At 40.2% G+C, this 10,699-nt stretch overlaps 1 protein-coding gene across 1 annotated transcript in view; it reads right to left on the minus strand.

Annotated features, from left to right (window-relative positions):
• The window catches only part of RBM47 (RNA binding motif protein 47), a 108,380-nt gene extending 98,045 nt beyond the window's left edge, over positions 1-10,335 (minus strand). The window contains exon 1 of the mRNA XM_068680180.1: positions 10,330-10,335. The gene's annotated coding sequence lies outside the window, so the exon portion shown is untranslated. The remainder of the gene's footprint in view (positions 1-10,329) is intronic.
• Between the last annotated feature and the right edge of the window lie 364 nt (positions 10,336-10,699).

Below are 10,699 nucleotides of genomic sequence, written 5' to 3' on the forward strand. Positions count from 1 at the left end.
GTGGTAGTTGAAAAAATGCAAGTGATGAAAGGGGAAGGAAAATCAATTTCTTTGTAGTCTGAACAGGGTGGCAGATAAGTTTTGTTTCAGGAGTGAGTAAACAAAGGAAGGGCTCTCAGAAAAAGAGTGTGAGGAAGATAATGGCTCACATTCACCTCTGAGTTTCAACTGGACTTTGAAGTAGGACCAAGTCCCTGCATTTCCTGATGGCACATTAGCTCAGGCACAGAACCTGGAAAAAGTCAAGTTGCCCTGACTTAAAAAAACTGCAGATACAAGGTGATCTCTAAAAGCAGTGCAACTCTTTCCTTCACAGTGGTATCAAATGTAGATCCACAAATTTAGATCCACAGATATTTTTTTTCATATTTTCAAATACCTGCATTTCAACACCTGGTCTCTTTGTGTGCCTGCAGTTATCAGGGTGCAACTGCACTGTATTTATGCCTCAAGCTTCACCTTTCTGTTTACAACCAAAGATTCTTGCTTGAAGGTGATCAGAAATGTTCCCCCCAAAAGATGCCATAACCACTGGACCTGCAATTTCCTACTGAAACAGAAATATCCCAAACAGCTTCATGGTGTTTTACATATATCAGAAACATGGGCAGACAGACATTGGGGAGTTCCTAGAAACCCTTCAGCATGACATTTCTGAGCCATGGTCTCCCTACATCAGCTCCTAGTGCAAAAGCTTGGTGATCCTGCCTGGTGAGGCTGAGGCAGACACGACCCAGCCTCCTTTTCAGTTCCAGACTTGCACAGCTCTGCAAAGATTGCTTGTGGGCTGGCTCTGCTTGTGGTTATCCTGTGTGACTGTCTCCCATTCCCACTTGATCGAGTAGCTCTAAACAAATAAACATGTTCACAGCGACACATGCTAAAAGTCCATCCTTTTGATTAAAGGAAGCAGAGGGTCTGATGTTATCACTAAGTATGGCATGGGAAGCTTCCAGGATAAGCTTCTGGCCTTTCCTCACCTATTCTTTGCATGGAGATTTCTCTGCCCCAATCTGACGGGAACAATTCCTGACTGTGTGTGGCAAGACCCACATAAATTTATCACCAGTCAAGTGGTTGCTAAAGCATCTTTTGATGATACGATGAAGTAGGCAGAGAAGAAGACAAATTTCACCTCAGTAAAATTCTTTTTCACCTGGATTTAGGAACATGCCAGGCTGATATAACCAATCGACAGGATAGTATAGCTGGAAATTAATATATACTGCTGATTGGCACTTTGAGTCTTATGTCCATGTCCCTGGAGCTTTGAAGAAGTATTGGGCAAACCACCTGAAAAAAAAAAAAAAAAAAAAAAAAAAAAGGCAGCATTAACTGTAAAATTCTGGATCCATATCTTAACCCAACCTTTGCTAAAATACAGATTTGTGTATTTTCTATTTGGCCTTGGGGCTTCTTCTGATCTACGGTTTAGATACACACCTAACGAGGGAGCTCACCTGCCCCAGGATTAGAAGACCTACCAGAGCTGCACATCACTTGGCCATAAAAGGCATTCAGGCAAAAAGTGTAAGTATCCGGTCACAGTGGGCCTCAAATCAATTTATATTCATTCCTTGTGCACGAATGTCAAATGCTTTTAGGAGCTGGACAGTTATTTTATTGTTTACTAGGGTGCCCAGCTTGCTGAATGAAAAATAAGCCTTGGTCTTACAAACACTTAATGAGGGAGGGAAAAAAGACCAGTGTGACACTGCACAGTTAGGGATAGAGTCATGAGGAACAAAGATAACAACCAAACCAGCCAGCAAAAACTACCCAGAGGGAAGTTATTGGATAAACCTGATAAGAATAAGACCCACATCCTGCAGAGAGCTTTGTACTTACTAACTTAAAGCAAGTAAGTTGCCTTTTTGCTGCCCTTGTTTCCTAGGTCTACTCGCATTCATAACACCCCAGAATTCCAAAGCATTGGCAGGTAGAGGTGTAGGACTGAAATAAAACCCACATAGACAACTTGTTGCAGGATCTGACCCTGACAGAGTACTACCATAAGATAAATGAACAATAAGAAACAAACATCCATGAAGGAGATCAAGGGTAGAGGCCGAGATATAACAATAGAATTAATACATTTTAGTAACGAAATGGACCAATATACAGATAAGGTAGGGGAAAAATGTATGCTGATGTCTTCTAGATTATTGATAGTAAATATCTATTGCCACACACCGGCAATGATTTTAAGCTGCCATTTTAAATACCTTTGCTTATGGCACGCTATTCTCTTTGTTTCAAAATACTCCAATAAATAAGTTAAAAAATAAACAAAATTAAACTTTCCTTTCAACCATATTCATAACATCAAGTCTCTTGTACCTGGATTGCACAGATGTCATATACAGAGTTGCTGATGATTGAAAATGAAAGCAACAACAAAAAATAGTACCCATAAGTACTGGAAAATACTAAGTTCACAATGTATCTTGTAATCCTCAGCAAAACTGAGAATAAATCAGCAGACAGTAGATGAGTGTCTCATAAATGTCGTATATTTGAACTATTGTATAGTACCTTAGAAAAAGGGGAACTCGCCTTACTAATGACTGCAGGTGTTTTTCTTGAGGATTAAGCCTGGGAGAAATTGGCTGCGTTGTTCCTACAACTCCCCTTGCTGGACGAGCTGTAGAGATGCAGGGTCAAAAAGTAAAAGAGAGGCGGTTGATTCTCGCTTTCTTTACTGTAAGCAACAAACAAGACAAGTCATTTTCCAGCTTCCAGCTGAAGGAACCCTTTCATCATTTAATAAAGGGAAATGCCTGAAAATATACGGTGCCATAATGCAGAGTTAAAATAGTGTGGTTATATGCCTCAGTCCTTCTGGCAGAAATATGTTGCCTTCTGGCTGCAAGCTTGCTAAATACTAGAAGATGATACTATGGCAAAAAAAAAATACTAAAATGAATTGATAATTACATTGATATATACATTCATCAGTACCAGACAAAACATTTAGTTTCACAGTACTCAGATATGTTTAAAAAACAGCTCAGAAGTCATCATCCATAAAACAGCTATTCACATCAGAATAATTTTCCAATGATCAGTGGGACCCTGGATGTTGAATTGTTTACCCATTGAGGTTTTTGAATCTAGTTAAATTTAAGTTCATGACCCGCATCCAGGAAGAAACAATGTTTGAGAAGTTTGACTCTCAATTAGCATTGTGATTTCTGCTCTATTTCAGAAATAGTAGACCCATAGGTGTCTTTTACATTTAAAGTGTGCTTAATGAAATGGTGGTGAAAAGTGCTGAGCTGCCAGTCCTGAAGACTGACATATAGCATTTACCCAGAGGAAAAAAAAGCTTCCAAAAACGAGCTTTAGCTATGCCATAATACATTACAAAATTTTCAATAAATTAGTTTTTACTTTGGGAAACTGCGTATGAAGCTACTGATGTAGGAATTCTAAAATGCTGCAATAAGTTCAGGTCTCTTTTTCTATCTTAGTATGTTTGCATAAGGTTTTCGAATACATAAAGACCCTCTGCATGCCTTCTAGTTTGAAGTCCTCACATAAGCACTCTTTCTGTGATAGAGTTTGCAACGCTTCTTCCTCCAATGTAGTAAGGCCATGGGAAATTATCTTCTCTTCCAGAATGCTGCCTAGATGATGAGTTTCTCTGCTGCCAGGGTATCTTTTGGCCTCTATTGCCTTCTTTTTCACATGTCTACAAAATGTAATTTAAAAATCTAATTAAACAGCCTCTCTGCTGTTGTAAAACTGGGCATATTCATCCAACCGGAGACACAGAAGAAAGGCTACATGATGGCAACCACAATATTTTTCTACTGGTTTTGTTGTATTTATTAACTATTCAGCACTTTAACATTTTGATATATTTCTGAGATTTAAATAGAAAATGCATCTGTAAAACTGTGTTTGCCAAACTTAATGTTAAAATGTTTCATACCCAGTAAGTTGAGGAAGACTCAAACAAAATGGTAAGTCTTTCGCTCTACTTTAAATGAGACTGAGCTCTATACATACTTCTGTTAAAAGACCCTAGGGAAAAGGGCCATACCGAAAGACAAGGTAGAAATCAGACAGAAAATAGTCACAGGAAAAAAGTGTCAAGAGATTCACAGTGCTATGGCTCCCAGCTGTATGTTGCCCTCTCTGAACGTGTTCTGCTGATTGAAGAGCACACATGGCCATTCCTGTGCATCCATGAAAAGCCATGCAGTGTAGCTTGAACCACCTTCCACAACAGATAAAGCTAAGCCACCAGACCTTGTCCTGATGTGGCTGAGGAGTGTTCACTCGTGTGATCCCACAAGGGGTATCTGGTGGAGCAGCGATAATAAATCCTGGGTGAGAGGTGTGATACGGCATTAGCTCTAACTCATTTGTTAAACATAAACCTAAGCCTAGCTTTACTTCTGTGCTGGACGCAGGGTGTGTCCCCACCACATACTGGTTATATAGGAGAGTGGGACAGACGGTAAAGCAGAGGCAAGAAAAAGGAGGCTGTAGACCACTTCCCATTTGTCTTAGGTACTAGAGAACAAACACTGAATTTAGCATCGCACTTGAAGTCGACGCACACGGAACACCTTAGCAGCCTCCCCTGCAGGGCAGCAACAAGGCAGACACCACAGCAACCCCTGGCAGTGGGTGAGGAAATGGCCGCCCTGGCCCAGGCCGGGGCCCGGCAGCCGCCGGCAGGTGGCACCGCAGCCACGGCCGCGGCCTGCGGCCTGCGCCAGCTCCAGGGGGAGCCGAGCTGATGGCAGCGAGCACCAGGCACGACTGTGAGGCCAATCGTGAACATTAACAGCAGGAATCACGCCATTAATTAATTCAGTTTCATGCAAAGCTCGGACTTACGAGTTGGCCCCTAACTCTGCCGTTACCATGTGCTATGTCTCCAGTCGTATTTTCTGAGCAGCGAGATACAGCTCACCAAAACGCGTGCTCTATTTCTCACAGAGATCACAGCTGTCATTCATTCCTTTGATCCAACGATTTCAAAGAGTTAGGGAAATTTTCTTATTTGACTCCAGGGCTTGGATTTCAACAGGGGGAGATATAAAGACAGAACAAGGAGAATTTGGATACGTAGCATTAATGCAATCAGATAACTGAGCTGTCTGATCAAACATTGCCAAATTGACCGTGTCCTCTATTGAATTTATATACATATTATGTGTAGGAAATTAAGTGCAATGTTACAGTATTTTGTTGTAAAATTTATTATTAACAAAATAATAAATATGTATTAATCTGGCAAAACTCAGTTTGGGAATAATGGTTTTATTTATTTATTTTTATTATATGTTTATTAATATGTTTATTTATTATTATTATTATTTTCCCACTGGAATTTCTTTTTATGCTAAGCAATATCAGGTAGTATATTTCCATTTACAGATGCTTCAGTTCAGGTATCAGGCTGTAACTGTGACTCTAGCTCTGCAAAGTAAGCTTGAAGAGTGTGAATACTGCCAGGGAGTACTAGAAACATCAAAAACTCAGCATCACACAGAATGTGATTTTAGCTACCTCTACCTGTTCTCTTGGTTGAAATGAAATTACAACACAACCCATTTCTATAAATCTTTCAGACCAGGAGGCTAACTCCCTACTGACCTCTCCACACATGGGGGGAGCTTTCACATCAGTGGGGGTTATTGCCAAATATCAGAGCTTCAAACTGCTAAAGGAACATGAGAAAATTTGCCCAAAGTTCTGAATCTGTCATCTGACTGTTCATGCTGTGAACTTTAAAGACAAACTTGAGACACTAAACCTGGAAGGTTTCTCAAGGGCAACGTGATGCCTGTTTAGAAGGTTCAGGCTAATCACTGGAATATCACTGAAATTAACCTCGTTGTAATTATTTCTAATTTTTACTGGTAGACCTCAAGTTACAAGTTGCACTAATTAAGTGGCATGAAACTGCTGGGTGAATATCCTCAGGCCAAAGTAAAATGCTTTTCATTTGCTATGGCAACATTTATCAATTTTCGTAAATGCCAGTCATCTCAATGAATAAATTAAGAAATGGCTCGATTTCATGTAACAAGGACATGTTTAATTCAGACCTTTAGCTAATACAGTTTTAACTCAAACCGGGTGAGCTAATGCAGCATTTTGTCAGTCCAGGGCTTGCAATGATCAGTCATTCACCTCTGAAACCAAGGGAAGGTGACCTGAATGGACAAGATAAGGATTTAATAAATTAGAAAAGAAAGATTACAAAATGGAGGTCTTGTTCTATAATTTAGGTATAAACTTATTTAAGATCTTGTTTCAGAAAAAAAAAAAAAAAAGTGCCTAGACTTGCATCCTTTTATTTTCCTTTCACTGAGGTTCTATAGAGAAGGGGAAATTCAGAGGCACATATAAAACTGCTGTTAAGAACAAAACCTTCAAGTTAACAATAAATAAATAAATATCAAACAGATTAATTTCATCATCAAAGTCAAAACTCAGAGCCCTGCAGTCCTTCCATTATCATTAATACCATCACCGAGCTTTTTAACAACGGAAAGAATAGAACAGCAACAGTTTTCTATGTATTTTTACAAGTTCATGTTATGATATCCTTCACTAGTGTAATGGAACGAGCTCTTCACCAAGAATTTGGTAGAGGCAAAGTTTTGGAAAAAGGAGATGGATGGTAACTGTGCACTATGCTCAATCTTTTATTTTCTTTCTCTTTGTTTAGTATTTTCCTTCTATTCCTTGCGGTACTTTGAATAAAACCATTTTTCTCCCATCAAAATTCTGATTTTAATAGCCTCTATGGGAACACGTAATGTTCAAGAGTGGTTACTCAGTTGTGACATGCTCATGCACACAGTGTTCTTTTGCTTGAACCAGATCAGTGTACAGATGCAGAATCAGTGAAATTTTACATGAAGCCAAAACAATGTAGTTGTTTTGATTTAGGACAGATAAGCACACTGCTATTTCAGTTCAGGAAAGTTTTGTTCAGAGAGCTAATATGATCACAGTGGTATGCAATGGGATTCAGCAGCCCTAGCTAATAATGCTCATGAATTAACTGCTCAGAAAATGCAGCCTTATCACCGACATCAACTGAGTAATACAAAAAAGCAAATATAACACGAAGTGCAAGGTTCTATACACAGGCCAGTCCATAATAGGAACAGTAAGAGACCAACAATGTAAAAATTTTTATGCTAAAATCACAGGCAAGAAAATTGTCTTCTTCGCTGCATGTTGGCCAACCCAATACTGCAGTGATGACTTTGGCCTGCATAGAACCAACTGAAACCTGAAAATCTGAAATCAGCAGCTTGTAAATAAGCTCAGTTTTCTGAGCTTATCTCTATGTCTCCATACTTCAACAGTGTGCTCACTTACATGTGTGTGGCACATATACTATTCCTTGCCTACAAGGCTACTATTAGATGCATAGATAGATACCATTAGATACATGAGAAGCAGTTGGAAGGTTGTGTCTTCTACACCTGCCTTATTTTGCAGAGTACTTAAATATTGCAGGATAGAGGCTAAGGGAGTGCCAGACTTTCTGTCAGGCCTCTGCTGTACCCTGTTCCTTGAAATAAACTAGTTTTACAGTGTGGAATATAAAGAGAGGAAAGGATAGGCACTGTGAAGACAGGCTCCAACCCTTAGCAGTATCTATCCTAGACAACAAAAAGCCAAGTGTGAAAGTCACTGGGGTATGCAGGTTACATGTTTCACTGGCAATATGTCGAAAAAGAGACACCAATCTGAGCTATGTCAGAAGGCACCCAGTGACAAGTTTCATCTAATTTCAGGTTATATCCTGAACAACACTGAACTCCAGCAAAAGGCCAGAGCATAAACTGTGATCCCCAAATCCTGCGCTTCCTCTTCCTAAGTTTGATGGACACTCTTATGCTGCCTCTGCTTGTTGAGTGAATTATTTTCTTTTCAACTCTGGTTGGGAGAACTATTTCATTTTTGTTCTCTCAGGAACATGAAAATGCAGCTGTGACTTGTCAGGACAAAGAACGTGCATTTTCATTATCTCTGTTTGCTAGGTGTTGGTGAAAGTACTTATCAGAATGCAATAGACATATTAAAAAACGTGTCGATTCATGTTATTAATGGAGTATTTTGTTGTTATTGCTTGAAAACTGTGACAAATAATTTATAAGGGAAAAATCCCATGCAAGAGCACTTCAAGTGAGCTGCAAATGGTAAAAAGCAACAAGCAGTAGCACAGTGTGTTTCTTATTCCAATGACTGCATAATAGATCAAGCAACCTCATTCCCAGCCAAAGATTTGATAATGCATATGCACTGCCACAATAGCTGCATTGAAATTGTATTGCTCAAGAAACAGTTTTCACAAATCTGTTTCATCTAAAATACATTTGAGAGGTAACTGAATGATCTTGTGAATAGGGCTGAGTTAAGTTAATTCTGAGACTTAAAATGGCTGGCATTATTCCAAGGAGAGTTGGACTCATGGCTTTCTCTAAAATATTGCTATCTGCAGAGCAGTGCCAGAGATTTCTGAAACAGGGTGCTTCCTCACCAGAGAAAAATATGTACAGGCACCATGATGAACACTCTTAATCAGGAAGATAGTCTATAACAAAGATGTCCTGTATCTTAAGTGGCAAAGTCAGCATGTTGACATTCAGCTGAGACTTAGCTCTTCAAAGAATAATTTCCAGTAGGCAAAGAAAGCAAGAAAATCATGACAAAGATGCCCGTTTTCTGCCTTAGTTGATAGTTGAGAGCCTGATCCCATGAAGTCTACTGGATTGCAAGAGGGTTTCTTACAATAATGTGCCAAACTAGTTGAGGGTTTAAGCCCAGCAAATATGAATCTCCATGGTTTTAAGCTTCACAGATTTGTTTTATAACACTTCCTAATATATGACAAACTTTTAAAAGACACATGAAAATAGCCTTGGCTGAAATATGTGAAAAGTATTTTGCTGGATGGTAGTGAGTCACAGTGAATCACTGGAAAGCACGGGTCATCTGCTAAATCGTCCCAACATCAGGCATGGGTGCCCTGGACAAACAGGCAAAGTTGTTTGATCTGGTAGACAGGTCCTCCTAGTATTCTACGTAAAAGGCTGGAGCTGGAGCTGAAGATGGAAGGAATTTGAAAAATTATTTGGGACAAATGCCACAATGCACTAAGGATCTCAAAGCTGACATAATTGGTGGACATTAACTGGGCAGAAGCAGGAGGCAAGAGTCTTGATCCTGTATCACTGAATTTGGTAGGAATGTTTAAATTCAGCTCAATGGATGCAGGTTGTGAGAGGGAAGGCTGCCAGGACCCCACTAGCTGAAATCTGTTCACCACTGTGGGGGTACTAGAGAAGAACAAAGGGGTCCACTTCTGTACATCTGCTCTGTTTGTTTTGTTTCTAGACACTTGAGGATTGTCTCTGAACCTGAATTATAGGATAAAGGAGCACAACAGACAAAGTGTTGTGCACCACATTAAACACATTCCACAAAAATTTTACTAACAAGGCAGGTTATAATTTTATTTGCAATTGTAGTAACACGAACAAATCTTTTGAGCTTCAGTTCTTCATGCATTTATAGCTTCAGGGCCTTCCATTCTGTATAGATGTGCTTGCCATTGTACAAGAAGAAAATTAAATGAGTTGTTTATGTCACTAAAACCTGAACATGTTGTCCCTGACAGGTGAAAGAATGTTCTTTCTTACACCTTGCCAAACCACATGACCGCTCCTTTTTGGTGTCAAATTATCTGGCTGTGCTTTATTTCTCTTTACTGGATCTCCTTTATGTTCCTGGCTGGCATCTTTGCGATTTTATTAGCATACACATAAATCAATATTGTCTTGCACAAATGGTTTCTATGGAATGTATGCAATGCTTTTGTTTTTCATGATAAACTATGAATGTTGGCAATTGATGTGACACAGATTATATCTGTATTTTTGAGCTGTAATTAGATTACGGGAAGAAATATTTCACAGGTTGGAAGAGACCTCAAGATCATCGAGTCCAACCTCTAACCTAACACTAACAAGTCCTCCACTAAACCGTATCACTAAGTTCAACATCTAAATGTCTTTTAAAGACCTCCAGGGATGGCGACTCTACCACTTCCCTGGGCAGCCCATTCCAATGCCTCACTACCCTCTCAGTAAAGAAGTTATTCTTAATATCCAACCTAAAACACCCCTGGCACAACTTTAGCCTGTTCCCCCTCGTCCTGTCACCAGGCACGTGGGAGAATAGACCAACCCCCACCTCTCTACAGCCTCCTTTAATGTACTTATAAAGAGCAATAAGGTCACCCCTGAGCCTTCTCTTTTCCAGGCTGAACAAGCCCAGCTCCTTCAGCTGCTCCTCATAGGACTTGTTCTCCAGACCCCTCACCAGTTTTGTCGCCCTTCTCTGGACTCTTTCGAGCACCTCGATGTCCTTCTTTTAGCGAGGGGCCCAAAACTGAACACAGTACTCGAGGTGCGGCCTCACCAGAGCCAAGTACAGGGGGACAATCACTTCCCTAGACCTGCTGGCCACATTGCTTCTTATACAAGCCAGGATGCCGTTGGCCTTCTTGGCCACCTGAGCACACTGCTGGCTCATATTCAGCCGACTGTCCACCATCACTCCCAGGTCCTTCTCTGCCTGGCAGCTCTCCAACCATTCCTCTCCCAGCCTGTAGTTCTGCTTGGGGTTATTGCGCCCCAGGTGCAGGACC

This window comes from Anas acuta, chromosome 4 (genome assembly GCF_963932015.1).
Source record: "Anas acuta chromosome 4, bAnaAcu1.1, whole genome shotgun sequence".
NCBI classification, from domain to species: domain Eukaryota; kingdom Metazoa; phylum Chordata; class Aves; order Anseriformes; family Anatidae; genus Anas; species Anas acuta.